Source organism: Dendrobates tinctorius, unplaced genomic scaffold (assembly GCF_039654945.1).
Source record: "Dendrobates tinctorius isolate UK_male_01 unplaced genomic scaffold, ASM3965494v1 ptg000129l, whole genome shotgun sequence".
NCBI lineage: Eukaryota > Metazoa > Chordata > Amphibia > Anura > Dendrobatidae > Dendrobates > Dendrobates tinctorius.
This window is the reverse complement of record NW_027361797.1, coordinates 31,969,446-31,995,091: the sequence shown is the minus strand read 5'-3', so window position 1 is coordinate 31,995,091 and position 25,646 is coordinate 31,969,446. Positions and strand designations below refer to the sequence as shown.

General features: G+C 44.4%; 1 pseudogene; it reads left to right on the top strand.

Moving 5' to 3' along the window:
- The first annotated feature begins 8,445 nt into the window (after positions 1–8,445).
- The window catches only part of LOC141047854 (myosin-9 pseudogene), a 40,363-nt pseudogene continuing 23,162 nt past the window's right edge, over positions 8,446–25,646 (top strand).

Here is a 25,646-nt window from a genome sequence, read left to right as displayed (position 1 = left end):
TGCCACTACCATCAGATCCACCACCAACACCATCATTACCAGCTGCCAACCCCCGCCCAATTCCACGGCCTCTTCCACCAGCCTTCCTCATTTTTGGTAGAAATGTAGACAAAATCCAACAAACTATATAGTAATGTAAAACAAGGTACAAGGTGTCTATAGGACAGGGGAGTTTTAGAATTTCTGCACACACTTGTGGACACTTGTGGATTGTGTGAGGCCCACTGATATCTGAGCGCTATGTGACACGCTCGATGGCACAGCTGCCTGTGACCAAAGTGACGAGAGGATAATGGAGATTTTGAATCTCTGCGTACACTTTTGGACACTGGACACTTGTGGATTGTGTGAGGCCCACTGATATCTGAGCGCTATGTGACACGCTCGATGGCACAGCTGCCTGTGACCAAAGTGACGAGAGGATAATGGAGATTTTGAATCTCTGCGTACACTTTTGGACACTGGACACTTGTGGATTGTGTGAGGCCCACTGATATCTGAGCGCTATGTGACACGCTCGATGGCACAGCTGCCTGTGACCAAAGTGACGAGAGGATAATGGAGATTTTGAATCTCTGCGTACACTTTTGGACACTGGACACTTGTGGATTGTGTGAGGCCCACTGATATCTGAGTGCTATGTGACACGCTCGATGGCACAGCTGCCTGTGACCAAAGTGACGAGAGGATAATGGAGATTTTGAATCTCTGCGTACACTTTTGGACACTGGACACTTGTGGATTGTGTGAGACCCACTGATATTTGAGCGCTATGTGACACGCTCGATGGCACAGCTGCCTGTGACCAAAGTGACGAGAGGATAATGGAGATTTTGAATCTCTGCGTACACTTTTGGACACTGGACACTTGTGGATTGTGTGAGGCCCACTGATATCTGAGCGCTATGTGACACGCTCGATGGCACAGCTGCCTGTGACCAAAGTGACGAGAGGATAATGGAGATTTTGAATCTCTGCGTACACTTTTGGACACTGGACACTTGTGGATTGTATGAGGCCCACTGATATCTGAGCGCTATGTGACACGCTCGATGGCACAGCTGCCTGTGACCAAAGTGACGAGAGGATAATGGAGATTTTGAATCTCTGCGTACACTTTTGGACACTGGACACTTGTGGATTGTGTGAGGCCCACTGATATCTGAGCGCTATGTGACACGCTCGATGGCACAGCTGCCTGTGACCAAAGTGACGAGAGGATAATGGAGATTTTGAATCTCTGCGTACACTTTTGGACACTGGACACTTGTGGATTGTGTGAGGCCCACTGATATCTGAGCGCTATGTGACACGCTCGATGGCACAGCTGCCTGTGACCAAAGTGACGAGAGGATAATGGAGATTTTGAATCTCTGCGTACACTTTTGGACACTGGACACTTGTGGATTGTGTGAGGCCCACTGATATCTGAGCGCTATGTGACACGCTCGATGGCACAGCTGCCTGTGACAAAAGTGATGAGAGGATAATGGAGATTTTGAATCTCTGCGTACACTTTTGGACACTGGACACTTGTGGATTGTGTGAGGCCCACTGATATCTGAGCGCTATGTGACACGCTCGATGGCACAGCTGCCTGTGACAAAAGTGACTAGAGGATAAGGGAGATTGGATTGCTTTTAAAAAAGCAGTTTGCGGAGCAGTGGGTAAACAGCAATGCCAGCGTGTCAGGAAGCCTTAAAAGGCAGCCCAACAACCAACACCACTGATACACAACAATATAGCCTCCCCTTGCACTGCACACACAGTGACTTGTGTGTTGTGCAGGCCAAATCGCTAGCAGCAGAAGCAGTTTTTTTGTCTTCTTCCCTGCCTAACGCTCTCCCTACAGAATCAGCAGCAACCTCTCCCTATACAAAGATCGGCAGAAGTAAGATGGCGGTCGGCGTGCACGCCCTTTTATACCCCCTGTGACACCCACCAAAGCAAGCCAATCACTTGCATGCCCTTCTGAAAGATGGTGGTGACCCGTGCCTAGGTCATCACGTTGCCCACAGTGTCCGTGGATCCTGATTGGCTGAAAAAGAGCGCAAAACAAACTTTTGAAACGCAACTTTGGCGCGTAAGTCGCCGACCTCGTGGCCGACCTCATCCTAGGGTCGGGTTTCGTTTCATGAAACCCGACTTTGCCAAAAGTCGGCGACTTTTGAATTTTTTCGACCCGTTTCGCTCAACTCTAGTGACCACTTTATTCCCACACAAGACTTGGGGGCACAACAGCAACATAAGGCTACAGCTGTCTGCCATACAAGTAGAGTTCATAGGAACATCTGACAGGAGGAACGCCAGTGTAACTCAGTACTAGGAGTACTTCATTCAAAGGCACTATAAGAGGAGACGTTCAGAAAAGGCACATATGTTGGCGGAGTGTTGGAAAGGAGTACTTCATCTTGCCTGAAAGTTGGCTGAGCTCCTGACCCGGAGGACACGGCACGGATGCGGGCACCTATACCTGCAACAGACTGTGAGTAAAGCTTTGGAACTACATGCCCTGGTGTACTCCTCTTATTCCTGCGCCACTCCGCCCAGCACTGCTACATCCCTTGCGCCTGACACTACACCATCTAAGTGTCACTTCACCTACACTGCCCTGGGACTACAGCCCTGCCTGTGGAGGGCTATAACATCATTGCTGCACCACACCATCTGTCCTAGAGGATCTGTCTGCAGCGTCGGCTTACATCTCTATTGCCGAACACCATAGGTGGGGTCAGGAATCACTTATAAACTTTCACCTCCATAAGCACACTGCAACAACTCCTTTTACAATGGGCGCCCAGGGCCACGGGCTGGGTCCCAGCTGCCGTGACATCTCCCATTGATGCTCATCCGGCCCGGTACGGAGTACCCCACAGCCCTGGGAGGGCCACCCACATGGATGTGCACAAAAATCATATGCCGTACAGAGTCACAGTATACAGTAGCATCTGTTTTTTATAGATACATTGTAATTCTGTAACATGGGAAATTGAAAATGGTTTTGTAAATTATTAGTAGCTGCTGCTGTAAAAATGGAATGCACCTGGAAGACGAAAAAATTGTCTGATTTTTCTGAATGAAACTCACGATTTTTTATACAGTCGTGTGAACCTGGCCTTGAAATAAAAGTGGTCAACCCCTTTAACTGAAATCTCACCATCTTACCATTAATGAGGTGTCCGGGTCCGGACATTTTTCATTCTTTGAGTGAAGTACTTTTTTGGCTTACTGAAGTATCATGATGGACCAAGTCTTTATGGAAGAACAATGTACAGTATTTGTCCTTTTACGGCACTGACATTTGATGAGGGATGCTCCAGGTTCAGTAAGTTTCCGGCTGCCCGATAGAGCTCAAAATGTAATTTTGGTGCTTGAAGCACTAAGACACAAAATAAATAGCCTAAGGACTCAAACAGCTGACACAGGCATCAAAGCAGGCTCTCTAAAACTTCAGGACACGAAGGAAAGAAAGTTTCTAACAAGGAACTGAAAGATATTTTTTTTTTAATTGATTACAAAGACAACAAGCTGATACACACTGTGTAGTACTTGTTAGATGATGATAGATAGGACACAACAAGTCTTCTTAAGCTCTTCATGACCGGAGGTATTTTCGTTTTTGCGTTTTTGTTTTTTGCTCCCCTTATTCTCAGAGCCATATCTTTTTTATTTTTCCGTCAATATGGCCGTGTGAGGGTTTGTTTTTTGCAGGACAAGTTATACTTTTGAACGACACCATTGGTTTTAACATATGTTGTACTGAAAAATGGAGAAAAAAATTCCAAGTGCGGTGAAATTGCAAAAAAAGTGCAATTCTGCAGTTGTTTTTTGTTTTTGTTTTTTACTATGTTCACTAAATGCTAAAAGTGACCAGCCATTATGATTCTTCAGGTCATTAAGAGTTCATAGATGCCAAATATGTCTAGGTTATTTTTTTGTATAAGTGGTGAAAAAAAATCAAAAGTTTGGTAAAAAAATGTGGGGCCATTTTCCGAGACGTGTAGCATCTCCATTTTTCATGATCTGGGGCTGGATGAGAGCTTATTTTTTGCACGCCGAGCTGACGTTTTTATTGATAAAATTTTGGTGTAGCTACAACCTTTTGATCGGCCATTATTGCATTTTATTGCAACGTAGCGGCAATCAAAAAAAGCATAACTCTGCTGGAGACCTCTGGTTGCCATGCCAACCCATCGGCGACCTGCAGTCATGTGACACGGGAGCCAAGGGGCATTTAACAGGTTAACAGCCGCGGGTGGATCGCAATTCCACCTGCGGCTCTTAGAGGCACATGTCAGCTGTTCAAAACAGCTAAGATGTGCTGGAAAAGATGTGGGCTCAGTGCCAGAGTCCACATCAAAGGGAGGGAGTCTGACATTGGCGTACTATTACGCCCGATGTCGGAAAGAGGTTAATATTTTTAAAAACTTTTCTTTTACTTTTTGCATGCTTCAATAGTCTCCATGGGAGACTAAAAGCTGCAGTTGTCCACCTCTGCTACACACAGGCGATGATCAGATCGCATGTGTGTAGCAGAAATGCTCACTTGCTATGAGCACCGACCAGAATTTTGGCTCTCACAGACCTGTTAGTTTTTCTTTAAGAAGCTCTCCTACCAGTGGGGGACAAAATTGTAGACCTGCACAAGGTGGGGATGGGCTACAGGAAAATAGGCTAGCGGCTTGATAAGACAATTATTGGCACAATTATTAGAAGATGGAAGAAACACAAGATGACTGTCAGTCTTGTTTGGTCTCGGGCCTAATGCAAGATCTCATCTCGTGGGGTATTTATGATTCTGAGAACGGTTAGGAATCAGCCCAGAATTACACTGGAGGATGTGGCCAATGACCTGAAGAGAGCTGGGACCACAGCCTCAAACATTACTGTTAGTAACACACTACGTCGTCATGGATTAAAATCCTGCAGGGCATGCAAGGTCCCATTGCTCACGCCAGCACACGTCCAGGCCTTTTTTTAGTTTGCCAATGACCATCTGGATCATCCAGAGGAGGCATGGAAGAAGGACATGTGGTCAGATGAGAATACTGTAAGATAGAGCTTTTTGGTATCAGTTACACTCGGCATGTTTGGAGGAAGAAGAAGGAAGAGTACAACCTGAAGAACACCATCCCAACCGTGAAGCATGGTGGGGAAAACATCATACTTTGGGGTGCTTTTTTGCAAGGGCGACGGGACCACTGCACCGTATTGAAGGGAAAATGGATGGGTTCATGTATTGCGAGATTTTGGCCAACAACCTCATTCCAATCATAAGAGCATTGAAGATAGGTCATGTCTGGGTCTTCCAGCATGACAATGACCCAAAACACACAGCCAGGGCAACTATGGAGTGGCTCTGTAAGAAGCATTTCAAGGTCCTGGAGTGGCCTAGCCAGTCTCCAGATCGGAACCCAATACAAAATCTTTGGAAGCAGCTAAACTCATTGTTGCCCAGCGACAGCCCCAGAAACCTCTGTACTTTGCAAATAAGCACGTGGTGGGTACCTGGATATCTGCACTCTATGGTAATATACCTTTGTTATTTTTCTCCGCATGGTGTACTAATCTGGTTGGTCTATATATTGTTACCATGTCTGCATCCTTATTATACTGCATGAAACTGTATACTGCTAGTAGTGACCAATGTGGTGTAGTGATCACTGTGTCCACTAGGGGGCACTGTGTGGTTGTCCCAGGACGGGCGGATAGCCAGGTCCAGGGTGGTAACAGGAGTAGGGTGCTAAAGGACCGTTATGTATCCCAAGGTGGGTGACCTTGGGATGAAGGCTTGATTAGGTGCTGATCAACAGAGCTACTGCTGATGTTCTGTTCCAATGTGTTAGGGAGAAGTCTTCAGGTGATTGGTGAGACGGATGATACCAATCATCTACGAACCCACCCAGGGGAGTGGGTCTAGAACGCCATAGTAAAGTGTATGTGTGTGAATGGTAGTAGGACCTGCGATGAGGACATAGCCATGTGATCCGGTGGCGTGGCTATGGACCATATAAGGTGGCCAGGGTAGGTCACATGAGAGAATGCTTGGACCCGGCTGGTCCGTATGGAAGGTCTCATCAGACCGACTGCAGGAAGATGTGTCTGCCTTCCAGAGTGCACGTGTGTATCATGGCTGCATGTGTCTGAGAGTTCCCATGAGAGGGAATGAATGTCAGGACTGAGAAGCAGCTATGAGGTAACCCAGACAGTGGAAATAACTGTGAGGCTAGAGAGCCTGTGTACCGGAGATAGCAAAGCCTGTGTGACCGCAGGGTAACAGAGTGGAGCTCTGTCATGGACACTATGCTGATCTGATATGAACTTTCTGTTGCTGTTGATGGTTTATGCTGCATAATAAACCGAATGGACTGAGTTTATGTTGAGAAACCTGTGCCGGACCTGATTTATGGGCTGTCCAGCGAGTATCCCCTACCTGAATGACAAGCGCTACCTTACAATTGGTGGAGAATGCAAAGGGCAGTATTGTAGCCTTGTTGCTAGGGGCAATGGATGAGGACTGCAAAACTCGGTTGCTAAGGGCAACTGTTCCAACAGCACATGTTGCAGTGCTGGCAACACTGAGCCAGGAGGGCGGACGGTCTTGAAAACCATGTGATATGCAGACCGGGGTCAGTGGAAGAAATTTATAGGACACCTCTGCAGTAGAGGGGTCCGAGAACCTGCGTGGCCGGCAAGTGACAGTCATGAAAACTGTGTGGTATATTGACCGGGGTCAGAGAAAGAGACTGTTGATTTATATAGGGTGCCTCTGTGGATAAGAGGTACCTGAGAACCTGTGTGGCCAACACAGGTAACAGACAGGCGTCTGTGTTGTACTGACCGGGGTCAGAGAGAAAGACTGTGTACCTGGAGGGTTCAGTGTGCAAGGTCCTGGAGGGTCAGTGTTGGGAGGTTCTGGGAGAAGAATTGGATCCCTGGAGCACGTGCTGTGACCTTGGACCTGGTGAGGCGTGAGTGTTGGACAGTCTCAGGCAGAGATGGATGTCGTGAATAGCACCCGCTGAGCCCCTGGACCTGGTGAGGCCGGTGTGTTGGGAAACCCTGGGAGGAGGGTCGGCTCCCTGAATAGCACCCGGTGCGCCCTGTGTGTTGGACGGTCTTAGGAGGAGACGGACGTCCTGAATAGCACACAGACAAGACACGTGTGTTTTGTGTTGTGTGTGTTTTTTTCTTTTCCCTTTCAAGAGGCTTGCTGTAACTCAGCGGGGTTACGAAGGTGACAAGTGGCTTGCTGTAACTCGGCGGGGTTACGAAGGTGACAAGCTGCTTGCTGTAACTCGGCGGGGTTACAAAGATGACACCAGCAGCTGTGTGTGAATGGCAGCTGGAGGTGTCAGTGATTGGTGACAGCAGGAGCTGTGGCAGTACAAGCAAGAACTTGTGTGGTATTGTAAAAGTCGTAAACAGTCTTGGTGTGAACTGTGGTCTAAGGAGACCTGTAGAAACGACATGGGGAAATCCGAAAGGGGGCGGTGACCCAAATCGGGGTGATAACCCAAAAAGGGGTGGAGTCCCAGAGGAGGGCGGTGACCCAAATCGGGGTGGTAACCCAAAAAGGGGTGGCGTCCCAGAGGGGGACGAAGACCCAAATCGGGGTGGTCCAGAAAAGGGCAGCACTGGGTACCTCAGTGAACATGTCTGGGGAACCACAGTGTTTGTGTATGACTTTTTCAGAATGTGGGACATTCTTTCCAGATAACGATGGGCCGCAGGTGTGTACCGTGATGTTGCACCGAGAAGGAATCTCTGGACGGTTGGACTCAAAGAGTCAGGTGACTCTGACAGGAACTCCTCTCATTTTCTGTCTGACTGAGAAAATGGTCCAGGTTTGCTGTAAACATGGGGTCACAGTGAACTATGCGGTAGATAGGGTAATGTTTGAGGGGTCCGGAGGCGTTGAGGGCCAAGGTGGCGGTATACCACCAGATTTAGTATATGCCTTTGAGAGGGGCCAGGACTTTGTCTTGTTTGATGATATATGGCAGGGGGATGGAGACGTTTCTAATGTTGGGCTAGCAGACATTGAGACGGTGACGCCTCCTAAAGTGGACAAGTCAGTTGTAGAAGTGACCGGAAGAAGGGGTACATCTGCCCAACTTACGGACCTGACATCTCGTGACCTGACGGATGGTGGGCTGGGAGATGAGACGACGGGAGCGGACACATAGTGAGAGGGTTACTGGAGGGTTCATTCGGACAATCGGGGTGACTCAGGCTCTGGGGGTGACTGTGGCTCTGAGAGAGAAAGGGAGCACAGACTAGAAGAGCTGGAGAAGGAAGTCTCCGAGCTCAAAGATCACCTGGCAACGTGGCAAGGTCTGAATACGACCCTCAGAGAAGAGGTAGGAGTACTAACAGAAACTGCAAGAGGTCTTCTGCGGAAGAAGAACTGGGGCGAAGACTTACAGCGGCCTGGCCCGAGTGATGAACAGAGAAGAAGAAGAGAAGAAGAGTGATGAAGACAAGAAGAAACTGAAAAGTATGGAAGCAGAGATGATTCATATGCAGGAGGAGCTTGCTGCTGCAGAGCGTGCTAAAAGGCAAGCACAGCAGGAAAGAGATGAACTGGCCGAGGTAATTGCCAACAATAGTGGTAAAGGTGCTCTGACTTTGGAAGAAAAGAGGGGTTTAGAGTCTCGCATTGCACAGCTTGAAGAAGAATTGGAGGAAGAACAAGGCAACATTGAATTAGCCAATGACAGGCTGAGAAAGGCCACACTTCAGGTTGACCAGATGAATGCTGAACTGAATGTAGAACATAGTAATGTTCAGAAGAATGAGAATTCCCGTCAGCAATTAGATTGCCAGAATAAGGAGTTAAAAGCAAAGGTTGTACAACTGGAGGAACAGCTTGATGCTGAAACTAAAGAGCGACAATCTGCAAGCAAACAAGTATGTTGTACAGAGAAAAAACTGAAGGATGTACTAATGCAAATGGATGATGAAAGGCATAATTCTGAGCAGTACAAATGCCAAGCGGAGAAAAATAATGTTCATCTGAAACAGCTGAAGCGCCAGGTGGAAGAAGCAAAGAAAGAGGTTCAGCGTGCCAATGCATTGAACCGGAAATTACAGCGTGAACTGGAGGATGCAACAGAGACAACAGATACAATGAACTGTGAGGTTAATGCACTGAAAAGCAAACTTAGACGTGGTGATGCACCATTTTTTACAAGATGCATAGGCAGAAAAGGAGTTGACGGACCGCACTGTAGCAGTGTGGTGACTAAACAGTGTCTGATGACGCAGACAGACTGTGACTGGAGGGCCAAAGCCCAAGACTGATATTCTGACCGCTGGGGGTGGGGGAAGCCTAACGTAGAGATGAGGCCATATGACAGACAAAACAGATGGAGACGTTCTCTCGACCTGTTGGGCAAGGTGTCATGGGTGCCCAGTCTCAAGATCCCGGGGTGATGTCGTGTGTTCAACCCCACAAGCTTGAACAGAGGGGGGAGGTATGTGGTGTAGTGACCACTGTGTCCGCTAGGGGGTGCTGTGTGGGTGACCCAGGATGAGCGGATAGCCATGTCCAGGGTGGTAACAGGAGTAGGGTGCTAAAGGACTGTTATGTATCCCAAGGTGGGTGGCCTTGGGATGAAGGCTTGATTAGGTGCTGATCAACAGAGCTACTGCTGATGTTCTGTTCCAATGTGTTAGGGAGAAGCCTTCAGGTGATTGGTGAGACGGGTGGGATCAATCATCTACAAACCCACCCAGGGGAGTGGGTCTAGAACTCCATAGTAAAGTGTATGTGTGTGAATGGTTGTAGGACCTGCGATTAGGTCATAGCCACGTGATCCGGTGGGCGTGGCTACGGACCATATAAGGTGGCCAGGGTAGGTCACATGAGGGAATGCTTGGACCCAGTTGGTCCGTATGGAAGGTCTCGTCAGACCGACTGCAGGAAGAGGTGTCTGCCTTCCTGAGTGCACGTGTGTCATGGCTGCATGTGTCTGAGAGTTCCCAGGAGAGGGAATGAACGTCAGGACTGAGAAGCAGCTATGAGGCAACCTGAACAGTAGAAATAACTGTGAGGCTAGAGAGCCTGTGTACCGGAGATTACAAAGCCTGTGTGACTGCAGGGTCAACAGAGTGGAGCTCTGTCATGGACATTATGCTGATCTGATATGAACTTTCTGTTGCTGTTGACCGTTTATGCTGCATAATAAACCGAATGGACTGAGTTTATGTTGAGAAACCTGTGCCGGACCTGATTTATCGGCTGCCTAGCGAGTATCCCCTACCTGAATGACAAGCGCTACCTTACACCAAGCATCTTCACTTACCATAGACTTATAAATATTTTTTTTTGCTTAACTTGTTCTCCTTTTCGGTGATTCAATTATTATTTTCAAGTGAACCATATATGTATATGCTTATACCTTCATGTTATTATCTATTTACCTGAATGCACATGCACTTTACCTTATTTGCATTTGCACTTTAGATGATACCATTATTGATACTTTTTGGTTATATAGTATCTGGCCATGATATGCATGTGTAGCCATACCTGCATGTTACATACTTTGGTTTTACGCATGCTATATATGAATTACTGTATTTCATTTAACTTTCTAATGCAGATTTGTATATCTAGGTTTACCCACCCCATCTTTTCCTGTTCTTATGTATTCCTTTCCTATTTTCATTGTAACAAACTTTTGTTCTTACATCTATACATGGTTTATACATATTCCTTTTAATTTTGTTTAATAAAGATGTTTTTAACCCTTTCTATAAAAAAAAAAAAAAAAAGCTTGATCTTTCAAAGTGTTGGTTTTTAAAATATTGTTTTGGGGCCATAATTTGGGATTAAGAAGCTTGGTGTAGTCAAAATTGCAGGTGCAGCATTACATCTTCACCACTGCCCCAGTCTCTATTAACAGGCTGATTTAACCCCTTTAGGCACATTACTAAAGTATCTGCATTAATTCTGACATATTGATTTGACTCATAGTGTAAACACCCATAAATGCACAATGCAGATTTCTTTCCAGATACATAATTATAGTAATGTGTGTTTATTACATCTTCGAAATTTTACATTTTTATAATATTAGCATATTCTATTTCAAATGATTTATAATTCTAAAAATTACCACTAGTATCAGCATGGAATGTTGTACTTCATTTTGTATGCAATCAGCATGCTCACCTTTTGTCTTTATGGTGATTACATTCTCCTTGTCCCAGGTCATGCGCGCTTGCTATAAAGCCTTTAAATAGTATATAATTCAATCATGCCGTGCTGCTATCGACACTAAGAGATGTCAAGCTTTGAGTGCAAATTAACGGCAACTTTAGACTTATTTATATTCACACGCTGAAAATCAAGATACATTTGTATCTGTTAGGACGTGCCTGGAAAGTAATATGTAATACTTTATATGATGACATAACATTAATGACTAGTTATATATAGTTCAACTGACCTAGAGGTATTGTTACAGGGTTACCGCAACAGAGAGGAGCCAGAAGACCGCAGCGTCTGACTGCTCCTACTCCTGCATTGAAAAGAAGCACTTCACCTTCTTTTTAAATGGTGTTAATCTCTTTTGGCACAACAGGGGTTAGTTGGCCATGTTGGAAGATCTGGGATTGTGAGCTCTCAGCTGAGCTTGGTTAGCCACTCCTATCCCCTATATAATCTGGGTTCTGACTGAAACACATTGTCAGAGTTAGCTTATGCTGCATGGCTTGGAGGAGAAGGAGTTTTGAGGATTCATCTGTAACTGTTGCTTGGGTTTGTAAGTGTGATAAATCCCTTTCCTCCTCTTGCTTTGGGTTTTCCCCATCCTCCACTCCCCAGTGTATTCCTCTGCTATATATGAGTGAATATTTGTATGCCTAGTATTTTCAGTTGCCCTTGTTCGTGTTGCTATGTTCGTCTGGTTGGTGTACTGCGGTGCACGGCAGTTTCCCTCATCCCTAGGTGGGGAATGGGAACAGACGGAGAGTGGATTCAGGAGATAAGGCAAGGTTGGTGGCCCGGCATCTTCACCTTCAGAAGTATCCAGGGGAATAGGGTGAGCTAGGGCACCCCCTAGTGTTAGGGACACAGAAGGAGCCCCTGGTACCTGGTCACCCGACAGCTGAGTCGTGACAGGTATATTCTGCTCACAACATAAGGTACTGTAGATTCACCTTTTTAAGACTTCAATGTAAAATTTAAAAAAAATAGGCAGCCTTCCTAAAGGTCTTGACTATTAATCTGATGTATTGTGTATACAGCGTCTTCTCAGACCTATGTGTTTGCATAGCTACAGACTACAAATAAACTCCTGGCTGTAGTCAGAACCAGCTGTTATGTGTTACTCAGTTCTATCTGTCCCATCTAATATTGTTTGTAGGTGTAGGCAAGAAGCAGGGGACAGAGGCAGATGATTCCATCATGGTCAACTAATTTCAAGGCAGTGAAGTAATTTGCCTTCTCTTCTACTCTAGTCATTAGTTTACGTAGTGCAAGATGATGTGTTGCAGTTAGAAAATCAGCACCCTTAGTTTGGCCAAACTGTTCCCTAAAGGTCTCTAAAATTTTGGATACTGGTCCCCTAGTTCATCCAGCCATCAGACAGCACCTAAATTAAATAATGGATTAGTATGCTCTATGCTACTCCTTTCAAAGGCTATGGCGAAAAAAAGCAGCCAAGCATAATGACATTAAAGGGAATCTGTCAACCCATTTTTGGAGTATCAGCTGCTGGCACCCCCATCAGGGGCTTATCTACAGCATTCTGTAATGCTGTAGATAAGCCCCCGATGTAACCTGAAAGAGTTTCCGGGCAGGCGTCGGGAAAGGTCAGAGAGGTCCGGCGCCTGTGCACTGCAGGACTCTGCTCTGCCCTCAACAGGACAGAGAAGTACGCCTGCGCAGGAGCCACGAAGGGAAGCAAAGAAGAGGATGTCACCATTAGAAGATGGGAGGCGCCGGACCGGAGTGCGACACCCATCGGACCAAAACCGGACCCAGACCTCCCCTGGGTGAGTATAATATAACTTGCTTTTCTTCTCTTTCAGGTTACATCGGGGGCTTATCTACAGCATTACAGAATGTTGTAGATAAGCCCCTGATGGCTGTGCCGGCAGCTGATACTCAAAAAATGGGGTGACAGATTCCCTTTAAAGGGGTCTATTCTCATCTCGGGTATAAATGTCTGATAGATTTGGGTTATATATTTGAATCTGAGCATACTTTAAGGATTGGACCTATCTGTGTTTTTTTTTTCAGGGAATGGAAAGGTGGCTGCTCAAGGCATTATTCATTAATTTCTATTGAAGTTTCCAAAATCAGCCAAGCTGTTCACCATGTCTCCTCCCCAGGGAGGGGTTTAGAAGGTAAATAGTCAGCCTTCTGAGCAATTCGGTGTTCTGTGTATCGGGAGCTGGCAGCTCCAGAGAAGTGCTTTGTGTTAAACCGTACTGCACCAATTGCTGTATCCAAAGCGGACCGATCCCTGCAGTCATATAGAGCATGCAATACTTTATCTTTTCTTTTCCAGTTATGCTATAAAGGCCACGTTTATTTTGTTGAGCCTGCAGTGGTTTATGCTGTATTTTAAATAAACCAGCAAAAGAAATGTGCCTGTACAAATAGCAGGTACTTCTACAAGTGATGACTATACTTTTATGTCTTTGCTAGAAGTTGCAGCATTTTTCTTTTGTACATCAGATAGGAAACCTACTAATGGATTAAGTGACATCACTCAGTTGAGGTCAGGTAGTTTATACCATATGCAGGCAGTGGTTGGACCCAGGGGCGGACATTTCATTTGCACAACCTGTCCAGCAGCGCAGAGCCCCAAGATGTTAGGGGTCCCATTTCGACCCCCAAAACAGGTGGAGTTGTGCATCATGATGAGCTATTGGACTGAAAAGGGCCCATATATTTTTTTTTGCAAAGTAGTCCTCTTCTGTCTGTGTCCACTAGTGGTTGGAACATTTCCCGCATGGTGAATATACTCAGGGTTGTTCTCTTTACTTCCTTATTTATTTTAATATTTTTGGAATTAAAAAAAAACGTAGAAAAATTGTGTTAGCAATGCAGATGAATCTGACAAATAAGATTATAAAAATTTGGTACTTTCTAAATAGCCTGCCTGTAATTTACGCGTGAAACAATGGGTCAGGTGTAGGACAATAGAACAGTAGGTAGAGAAAGAGGTATTCAAAGAACTGATGATGAGTTTTGTGCACGCCAGCATTATGTCCTAGATATTCCTTCCGGCTTGAATTTAGAATAGGATTATCCATAAAATGATTGCTCTGAGCCGCAATGCCCTCTTTAGAATAAATGTCTAAATGTTGTGTCAGCTAAAACAAAATATAGCACATCTGACTTCAGCGCTTAACAGGTGAACAATTTTCTCAAGGCAGCTGTCTTCTCTATTAAGTTTTAATCTTTCCTGCACAACTGGGAAGTAAATTGCCATCGAATATTTTGCATTTGCATCAATTTCAAGTCCATAAATAGAACGAGAAGCTGAATATTCCGAATAGTTGCAGCTTCAGAATTAATAAATCGCTGGAGTAATGTACCTCATGTCTACTTTCCATGAGCCTATGAAAATTAGGACCTACAGTGCTACAGTTGGTGGAGATCAAAGAACGGTTGCGCCATCGGGTGAGTAATTTGGTGTGCATCAGCCAATCCTGTTGAAGGGGTTGCCAATGAATGTTTGACATCCGACACTAGTGACCACCAAAAATATTTGTCTTTAGTTTTATTACGGTAACTTATTTACCTTAGGGTGGTGCACTAGTATGGTACCAATCTTTAATATAACAATATGAAAAAATAGGCACTCCAAGGTATGCAAGACTAAAATTTATCCAAACAATCCTAAAAAGTACATAGCAATATTGATGTTTCGGCACAACATCTGGACCTTCATCAGAATGGTTACAGATTGCTGGAAAAGAGGTGAGTATAATGAGAATGCGCTGAGGTGTGCGGCACACATTGTTGATGGCGTGGTGCTCCCATCAGCAACATGTGTCAAATAGCTAGGAGAGCTGTAATTATACTCACATCTTTTCCAGCAATCCGTAACCATTCAGTTGTTGGACTGAAATGTTGATATTACTATGCATTTTTTCGGATTGCACAAATAAACTTTTGTCTTTTGTATCTGCATAAATTGGAGTGTTAAGTTTTTCATATTTTGATATTGCAAAAACACAGAAAATCAGAACATTTCTGCACAACTCCAAGTTGGGCAAAAATGTTGTGACTTCTCAAACCAATTTACGGGAGAATTCTGGCAATATTGCTTTGATGATTCCTAGCCTTTCTGTCTATAGGTAACTAGCCTGTAAGGTAGGGAGCATTGCTGATCAGTATAGGTCTGCACCGATCATAACTTTTTGCAGATCTACATGTATAATTGCATAGGTTAAATCTCCAACTGTTTACCATATCAGTCATGTGGATAGGACTTTCTAAAAAATCATCTGCTTTGAGTTTTTTCCACTTAGAAAATGAACCGCAGTGCAAAGTTTTATATCAACAGCATGTCTATTTTTGCTGCAGAATTCCACAGAGGTTTCACCCCTATTTATGGGTTACATTTTTTTTTTCAAAAAAGGACTAATGTTCATCAGTTTGCTAGATCTCAGTTTAATTTGTTTAAATCTGTACGTCATCCATTTTTTCTGTGTCAGCTAAAGAATGATTGAGGTTTCCAAAGTCTCTCCAGGAATTAGTGAAAAACGAATAACACACAGATGCAACATGGATGTCACGGGGTTTCCGTGACAGAGAGGAGCCAGAAGACCACAGCGTCTGATTGCTCCTATTCCTACGCTGAGAAGAAACACTTCCCCTTCATTTTAATGGTGTTTATTTCCTTTGGCAGAACAGGGGTTAATCGGCCATGTTGGAAAACCTTGGGCTTTTAGTTGAGCTCAGTTAGCCATTCCCATTCCCTTTATAATCTGGCTCCTGATTCAAATCCATGTCAGAGCTAGCATTTACTGCATGACTAAAGGCCCCGTCACACTAAACGATGTCCCAGCGATCCCACCAACGATCCGACATGATGGGATCACTGGGACATCGTTAGGCTGATCGCTGGTGAGCTGTCACATAGACAGCCCCAGCGATCAGGACCAGCGACGCTGGACGCTGGTTTCTAATGTAAACGTCGGGTATCCAGGAGCCGCGGCTCCTGGATACCTGCTGTTTACCTGGGAAACCGGCGTACACGCTGGTTTCCAAGGTAAACATCGGGGATCTAGGAGCCACGCGACTCCTGGATACCCGACGTTTACCTTGGAAACCAGCCTGTACGCCGGTTTCCGAGGTAAACAGCGGGTATCCAGGAGCCGCGGCTCCTGGATACCCGACGTTTACATTAGCAACCAGCGTCGCTGATCGCTGGTCTCTCGCTGCCACACGCAGCCGTCACACACAGCGATCTCGCTGGCGAGATCACTGATATGTCACAAAATCAGCGATCTCGCTAGGAGGAGGAGTTCAAATGAGTTCTGGAGGAGTTATCTATGACTGTTGCATGGTTTGTAAGTGTGCTATTTCTCTTCTTTCCTCTACTTTGATTATTCCCCTTCCTCCACTCCCAAGTGCATTCCTCTGTTATATGTGAGTGAGTATTTTGTATTCCTGGTGTTTTCCGTTAAACATCATTTGTGTTGCCTTGTTTGTCGGGTTGATGTACTGTGGTGCACGGTAGTGCCCCTCTTCCCTGGGTGGGGAAAGAGAAGAGACGGAGGGCTAACTCAGGAGATAAGGCAAGGGAGGCAGCGCCGGAATCTTCACCTTCAGCAGTATCACGGGGAGTAGGGTGAGCAAGGGCGCCCCCTAGTTTCAGGGACAGGGAAGTAGCCCCTGATCCCGAGTCACCCGACAGCTGTGTAGTGACAATGGATGGCTGCAAGTATATTAAACAGATGCATTCGACACAAGAGATACTATTTTTTTTTCTTTTTCACAAAAAGAAACCAATGATATACACAGGTGGGCACCAGCTAAATTTAGAGGAAAGGTCAATATACAGTGTGAGAGACTATACACACAAAAAAGTGAACTGTGAAATATAAGGCTCATGTATATCTGATAATCCCATATACAAATAATGAAAAATCTTCATTCATCTCATGCAAGTAACATCAATTCAAGACAGACACAAAAAAAACAGAATAAAGGATAAGCAATGAAAATACAAGGATAGATGCAAATTAAAAGAAGCAATAAAAATACATATATTTAATTGATTGTATGCTTTATCCTTTTTTTTGTCTGTCTTGAATTGATGCTACTTACATATAATTAATGAAGATTTTGTATTATTTGTACAGTGGATATACAAAGTCTACTCACCTCTACTAAAATGCCAAGTTTTTGGCATGTAAAAAAAAAATTATACCAAGAAGAAGAATTTCTGAACTTTTTCCATCATTAATGTCACCCATAATCTGTATAATCCATTGAATAATAAACTGAAAGCGGAGAAGGAAAAATAACTAACTAAAATAATGTTGTTACATAAGTATGCAGACCCTTAAACTAATACTTTGTTGAAGCACTCTCTGAATTTTTTACTGCAAAGTCTTTTTGGGTAGGAGTCTTGGACATCTAGAATTGGCAATCTTTGCCCACTCTTCCTTGCAGAATTAATCCAAATCTTATTGATCGCGAAGGCAACTCCTGTATACTGCGCCTTCGTCAGGCCAACACACAACTTTTCAATTGGATTCAGGTTTCGCTCTGGCTGGGGCATTGCAAAACTTTGATCTCCTTGTGGCAAAGCCATATTTTGTTGATTTGGAGGTATGCTTAGGGTTGTTGTTGCTCTAAAAAGTAAAAATCCTCGTTATCTTCAGCTTTTTAACAGAAGCCTGAAGATTGTGTTGCAAAATTGACTGATATTTGCTAATGTTTCATAATTATCTCCAGCTTAATAAATCTCCTGTTCCTGCTGCCAAAAAGATCCATAAAGCATATTGCTGCCTCTATCATGCCTTATTCTGGGCATGGTATTCTTTTGATGATGTGCTATGAGGACTTTGCATAAAACATACCTTTTAGAATTATGGCCAAAAAGTTTATCAAACCATAACACATTCAGTAAGACTTGAGACTTTGTATGAAAATGCCTCTGCCTTGCCAGTCTCCTCCACAGTCCTGTCATATGAAGAACACCGGATATTGTTTTCCCATGCAGTACACAATTTGTACTTGCCAGAAATTTCTGCAGCTCCTAGAACGTTACTGTAGTCCTCTTGGCAGGCAGACTTTTCACCATGTTTTGCCTTTTCACCATGTTTTGAGGGACATCCAGTTCTACGTAGGCAAGGTTGCTGTTGTGCCACATTTATGTAATATGCTGATGACCATCTTCACAGTGTTCCATGGTATATGAATATTTTTGGACCCTATTCTTGACTGATAACTTTCAACAATGAGAACCTTTGTTGTGTTGTAAGCTGTTGAAATTTGCTCTAAAACGCAACTATGAAAATGTGAGGAAAACCTACTAGAAGAGCTAAACTTTCTATGGGGTTAGTAGGAATCACTGTAATTGATGGTAGCTGTGCACTGATTACTATGTAACATGAATTTAAATGTGATTGGCTAATTCTGAACACAACCCCATCCCCAATTATAAGAGGGTGTTAACACTTATGCAACCACATTATTTTAGCTTATATATTTTACCCTTCAGAATGATTTCAGTTTGCTTCTCAATGGACTCATATAAATTATGGGAGACATTGAAGATAGAGAAAGTTTTGAAATGATCCTTCTTGAGATACTTTTCTTTTGCATGGCAAAATATTGCATTTCTCCATGGGTATGTAGAGTTTTTATATTCACTGTACATAGAATTATCAAATTTGATTGTGCTTTATACTCTACTTTGTACCCTTTACCTTTTGCTATTTTTGGCAGATGTTCTTCAACATTGTTTATTGAGAGAAAGTGAATCCATCAAAGGTAATTACAATGGAAAAAACAGTTATACAGGCAGGGATAACACATTGCAGTCATGAATTGCAAATGTATCACACAGCACAGGCGATGTGCATACTAACTGTATGAACCCAGTATAAAACATCATGCAAGAACCCAGTTGAGTAAAATACTTACACAATAATACTCTCCTATATCTCCTAGACCAGTGATGGCGAACCTTTCTGAGACCGAGTGCCCAAACTGCAACCTAAAACCCAATTATTTATGACGAAGTGCCAACACGTGCCAAATGCCCCATCATGATCCCCTTCTTGTAGCAATATGCCCCATCATGGTCCCCTTCATGTAGAAATATGCCCCATCATTGTCCCCTTCGAGTAGAAATATGCCCCATCATGATCCCCTTCATGTAGAAATAATGCCCCATCATGATCCCCTTCATGTAGAAATTGCTCATTCCACCACCTCCATAATTTCCTTCTCCCCATCACCCCATCGTTACCCTCTCCCCATCACTCCCATCACTTCCATCACTGGCCCTCTCCCCATCACCCCCATCATTGGCCCTCTCCCCATCACCCCTATCACTGGCCCTCTCCCCATCACTGGCCCTCTCCCCATCACCCCCATCACTGGCCCTCTCCCCATCACTTCCATCACTGGCCCTCTCCCCATCACTGGCCCATGCCCTCTCCACATCACCCCCATCATTGGGCCTCTCCCCATCACCCCCATCATTGCCTTCTCCCCATCACCTCCATCACTGGCCCTCTCCTCATCACTGACCCTCTCCACACCATTGACAAACACACACACAACACAACACACCCACACACACACACCACAGGGGCCACACTCACCGCCACACTCACCACACACACATACACACACCAGCGGCCACACACACACATACACACACATACACACACCAGCAGCCACACACACACACCAGCGGCCACACCCACACATACACCAGCGGCCACACTCACCTCTCTGTGCACCGGCCCGGCAGCTTCCTAGGTTCTCACTTCCTCTCACATATTGAGAAGCGCGGCCGCGGAGATGAATGGCACGAGTGCCATAGGTTCGTCATCACTGTCCTAGACTAACAACTTGCATTTTGGCAGAGGTTAAATGGTATCTTAACCCACAAAACTTCCATTATTCCTTATTATTTCACATGTGCCGCGTAAATTGCATGCAACATTGTGAAAAAATTTACCAGGACCAGCTTACATGGTACTATCAATCCCTGCTAATGCTGCAGTAGGTTGTGTGACCCAAAGTAGAGCCCGTCATGTTTGTTTTGTGACACTGAGGATTGTTTCACAACGATAGTTACAAGAGACCAATGGGATGGTAAAATGTTTTGGCGTTGGACATTATGTGTGTGTGCATGTATGTGTGTGTGTTGAGGCCATATGAGGTGTCAGGAGGAGGCTGTTAGCAGTGGCTGACCAAATGGACACTTGAGCATCACTACCAAGGAATCCACAGGTGGAAGTGAGAAGGAATTGAGTAAAAGCCTGAGCAAGGCTTGAATTCAGTAGCCGGAGGAGCACTAGCAAGAAAAACAGGCGTTAGTGGAAGTCCTTGGAGGTAGCAATAGGAGTTGTAGGAAACAATCAGGAGAGGAGTGGGAACAGGCTAGGTAAGACAGTGCTCAGAAGCTTGAGACTGGAACTAGACACAATAGTCAAGCAATGAGTGAATGTTCCATGTGGTTTTAAGTAGGCCCATACAAGAAACAAGATGGCTTCCACAGGATCAGAAACTGCCATCTTAGTAAAGGTATATTGCAGAACATAACAGCAGCCTACAGAGGTAGGGAGTGGAATTGCAGAACAATTATCAAGGTGAACAATAGCAAGCACTAGTGGTCAATTGGTCAATCTGAAGAAAGAAAACAGGAATCCTGAAACCCTGTGAGTAACTTGTTGATTACAGTCTTGGATGAATCATGAACACGGTGTCATATGTGAACTGTAAACATGAACTGCAACCAACAAGCATATTGTGCTATTAAGTTGGAGTTGTAACCAACAAGCACACTGTACTGCTAAATTGGAACTGTAACCAACTACCATACTATGCCACTAAGTGGAAACTGTAACCAACAAGTGTACTGGGCTGAGAAATTGGACTTGTAACCAGCAAGCATACTGTGCAACTAAGAGGGGACCTGTAACAAACAAGCCTACTGTGCTGCTATGTGTGGAACTGTAATTCATAAGCATACTGTTCTACGAAGTTTGAACTGTAACTCACAAGCATTGTCACGATGGTAACTCACATATCTCCTCAGTGCCGTCCAACTCCCCATGGTCACTATGCGGCTTCTCCTTGTGTCAGGCCATCTCACTGAGTTTGCCTCTTGCAGCACTCCTTAACACTGTTGCATGTGAATGAGATTTCCATTTGGCTTTAGGGTGCAGTGGCCGGTCTCTGCAGGAATTTAACCTTGCTGTATAATGCAGAGATTAGGTTTCCTAGCCTGACAAGTGCCAGCAGGGTCTCTATTAGGCAGCTCCTCACACCACTCTTTGCCCAAATGTTGCTTGCTAGCCTGCTAGCATCTTGTTTACGCATATCTCCATATTTTGCCTCCCGTTATCGACCTGACCTATTTAGCTGCTCTATTTGATTTCTCTATTCCTGATTCCAACTTTTTACTGTGAACCCCTTCTGCCTGCTCCAACCTCTGACTGGCTAGCTACACTTCTATCTCACCCTTCTGTACCTGGTACCCGTGTCTCAGACCTTCCGGTCAGCTGCAGCAGTCCTGGGGACTGCCCTGGAGTAGTACCTGGAGTCTACAAGCAGGCCAGCCTATCCTCACCATCAGAGGCCTTACTGAAGACACAGAAGATACTTAGTTACATCCCTTCAGGGTAAGCCCGGCCAGTGTTGCAGTGGGTCCCCACCCACCAGCATTACAAGCCACTGAACTAACAAGTGTACTGTGATACTAAGTGTGATTTGTAACTAATATGCATACTATTATGCTAAGTGTGATCTGTAACCATCAAGCGCACTGTATCACCAAGTCTGACTTGTAGCAGTCAACTAGGTGACACTGTTGAGAAGAGAAATATACTCTCATACTTACTTGATACACAGCATTCCAGAAACATCGTTCTCTTACACATTGGCAACATGTGGAAAACATGGAGCTATTAAAGGGAATCTGTCACCCCATTTTCGGCCTATGAGCTGTGGCCACCACCATCAGGGGCTTATCTACAGCATTCTCTAATGCTGTAGATAAGCCTCCGATGTAACCTGAAAGATAAGAAAAACAAGTTAGATTATACTCACCGGGGGGGCGGGGATGGGTGCGGGTGCGATGGGTGTTGCGGTCCGGTTCACTGCCTCCCATCTTCTAGACATGCCGTCCTCCTTCTTACTTCTGCCGCGGCTCCTGCGCAGTCGAACTTTCTCTGCCCTGTTGAGGGCAGAGTAAAGTACTGCAGTGCGCAGGCGCCGGGAAATGTCAGAGAGGTCCGGCGCCTGCCCACTGCAGTACTTTACTCTACCCTCAACAGGACAGAGAAGTATGCCTGCACAGGAGCCGCGGCAGAAGTAAGGAGGAGGACGTCATCTCTAGAAGATGGGAGGCGCTGGACGGGACCGCGACACCCATCAGACCGGACCGGACCCCCGGGTGAGTATAATCTAACTCGTTTTTCTTATCTTTCAGGTTACATTGGGGGCTTATCTACAGCATTACAGAATGCTGTAGATAACCCCTGATGGCTGTGGCCGCATCTTATAGACTAAAAATGCGGTGACAGATTCCCTTTAAAATGTACAATAATTTAAATACTCGCATATATTCCTTATGCAGTAATTAGTCTTTATATATGAGCCTGGACCATTCTTGTAATTATAGATACATCCTATTAGTTGTACTACACTAGATTTGTATGTGCTGTGCAAGTACAGCACACCTTCAGCAGCACTAAGAAACCACAACAGCTGCCAATCCTCACACTCACCAGCGTGAATTATATAATGTGATAAGATAACCTAATAACTGCAATCTGGATCCAAGTCCCTCATTACGTCCTGTTCATTTAAAGGAAAAATGTTGTACACAAAGCCAACCCCGCCGAATGTTTATACTTTGCGAGAAATAACAGATGCCTCCAATTTCAGACATCAGATACAAGTGGAAGGTTTTGGCAACAGAAATGAAATTAGCCCCTAAGCACACAATGCCATTTCCAAACACCATATGGTCCTTCAACTGTTTCTTCCTTTGGAATGAGTTCAAGTGTTTTGTTTTTTTTCTTTTTTTAAAAAAACACCCATGAATTTCCGAAATAAGATAATAAATCATACACCTAGACTAATTTCTTGTTTGATTTTTCCATCTTTTAAAGGTAAAGCGTCCTCGTTTTTCAACTTCATTTTTATTCCATACTAGCTGAAGACCCCGGCGTTGCCTAGGCATAGTAACCAACTGTGGTTAGTTATAACAAATTATAATGATTATATTGCACATAAAAACATTTCACATCATATATTCAGCACTACAGATTTGCAACACAAATTAACTAAACGATTACCCAAGTACTGATAGTATTTTATTTTCAACTCATTCAAGATTTTTGGTTTTTCCTTTCGGTGCAAAGATGAACAGATTTTTGGCAGTTCCAACTCTTGAACAGACCACGTAAAGTTGACCCTGAGAAAAGCATGGAGATTGCAAATCTATCCCTACTACTTTCAAGGACTGTCCCTGAGCATTGTTAATGGACATTGCAAATAGCCGTTGAACTGGAAACTGGAGGCGTTTAAAATCAAAAAACAAATCAGATGGAATGAGTGGAATTCTTGGAATGAAAATGTCCTCTCCTTTGGCACATCCTGTTTCTGAGCTGTGTATCTATCCCTATCCTGTGTGATAATGTCTGCTGAGCTGTGTACCTAATCCTCTCCTGTGTGATTCTTTCTGCTAAGCTGTGTATCTAATCCTATCATGTGTTACTGACTGCTCAGCCGTGTATCTAATCCTATCCTGAGTGATACTGACTGCTGAGCTGTGTACCTAATCCTATAATGTGCGTTACTGACTGCTCAGCCGTGTATCTAATCCTATCCTGTGTGATACTGACTGCTGAGCAGTGTATCTAAGCCTATCCTGTGTGATACCATCTGCTGAGCCATGTATCTAACCCTATCCTGTGTGATACTGACTGCTGAGCCGTGTACCTAATCCTATCATGTGCGTTACTGACTGCTCAGCCATGTATCTAATCCTATCCTGTGTGATACTGACTGCTGAGCAGTGTATCTAAGCCTATCCTGTGTGATACCATCTGTTGAGCCGTGTATCTAACCCTATCCTGTGTGATACTGACTGCTGAGCCGTGTACCTAATCCTATCATGTGCGTTACTGACTGCTCAGCCGTGTATCTAATCCTATCCTGTGTGACACTGACTGCTGATCTGTGTATCTAATCCTATCCTGTGTGATACTGACTGCAGAGCCGTGTATCTAATCCTATTCTGTGTGATACTATCTGCTGAGCCGTGTATCTAATAATATTCTGTGTGATACTGTGTGCTGAGTTGTGTATCTAATCATATCCTGTGTGATACTGTCTGCTGAGCTGGGTATCTAATCCTATCCTGTGTGATACTGACTGCTGAGCTGTGTATCTAATCCTATCCTGTGTGATACTGACTGCTGAGCCATGTGTCTAATCCTCTCCTGTGTGATACTGACTGCTGAGCTGTGTATCTAATCCTATCCTGTGTGATACTGACTGCTGAGCCATGTATCTAATCCTATCCTGTGTGATACTGGGCTCTCCCTGCAGTCTGTGTCAGAGGGTGGTCTGTGTTGGCACGGTAATAAATTGTGTTATTTCCAGCTTTACAGAAGGACGATAACACCATAGAAATGATAAGAATAATATTCCAAATTGCTTGGTGAATTGGAATGTGCGGGGTTAAAATTTCACCTCACAACATAGCCTGTGATGCTCTCGGGGTCCAGACGTGTGACTGTGCAAAATTTTGTGGCTGTAGCTGCGATGGTGCAGATGCCAATCCCGGACATACACACACAAACATACACACACACATTGAGCTTTAAATATTAGATACATTTTTGATCCTACGTTCAGCATGTCATTTTGGGGGCTGCCATGTTTCCAGAACTGCTGCTCTGAGATCCCCATTCAGAGATATGCTTTACAGCAGGAAATTGCAGCCTGAAGAAGAATTATTGATATCTATCGGAAAGTGTTGTTGGCCTGCTTTGTAACCTGTGCACTGTGCAGCGGTCACTGTGCAGGGGGAGGTAAAAAAAAAAAAAAAAACTAAAAAACAACATGTCTAATATTAAGTTCTTGGAAAATAGGAAAAATAGAAAATGTGACTCAAGGAAATGTTGTTGGGCATTTTAATTATTTATTGATTAGCTCTTTGGAAAAAAAAAATTGTGATTTGTCTATTGAATTTATTCAGGAATTAACTTATAATTTCCTTCCTTCCATGTTTCTATGGTTACTGAAGTACAATTATCAGCATTTCACACATTTATTGACAAATGCGTCAGGTTTATACAGGTACTCAGTATTTCCAGTGTTAGCCTTATTGTGCGATTATTTGACTTAAAGGCGTTGTCCACTACTAGGACAACCCCTTCTTGATCCAAATGTTTGGCCCCCATAA